At 66.2% G+C, this 210-nt stretch overlaps 1 protein-coding gene across 1 annotated transcript in view; it reads left to right on the top strand.

The window, feature by feature from the left end:
- LOC104083608 (ras-related protein Rab-37) overlaps positions 1-210 on the top strand; it is a 5,266-nt gene that overhangs the window by 3,664 nt on the left and 1,392 nt on the right. The gene's annotated exons all lie outside the window — the stretch shown is intronic.

Raw genomic sequence — 210 nt, 5'->3', positions numbered from 1 at the left:
GCCATCCCCGTGGCTGTGGAGGGACGGGGCTCAGTGGGCACTCTGCCTGCTGGCTGGGTGCACCCTGCCTGCACCCTCCACCAGGTTCTGCTGATTTCTGGGCTCAGCCAGGCCCAGAGGTGACCCCAAAGGTTTGGAGGGTTGGGAGGGGGGATGGTGTCCCCAGCAGCCAGTGGCGGGCAGGATTAGGCTGAGGTTCCTGGTTCGGGA

This window comes from Fulmarus glacialis, unplaced genomic scaffold (assembly GCF_000690835.1).
Source record: "Fulmarus glacialis isolate BGI_N327 unplaced genomic scaffold, ASM69083v1 scaffold27420, whole genome shotgun sequence".
In the NCBI taxonomy this organism is placed as follows: Eukaryota; Metazoa; Chordata; class Aves; order Procellariiformes; family Procellariidae; genus Fulmarus; species Fulmarus glacialis.
This window is presented reverse-complemented; position numbering and strand designations above follow the sequence as displayed.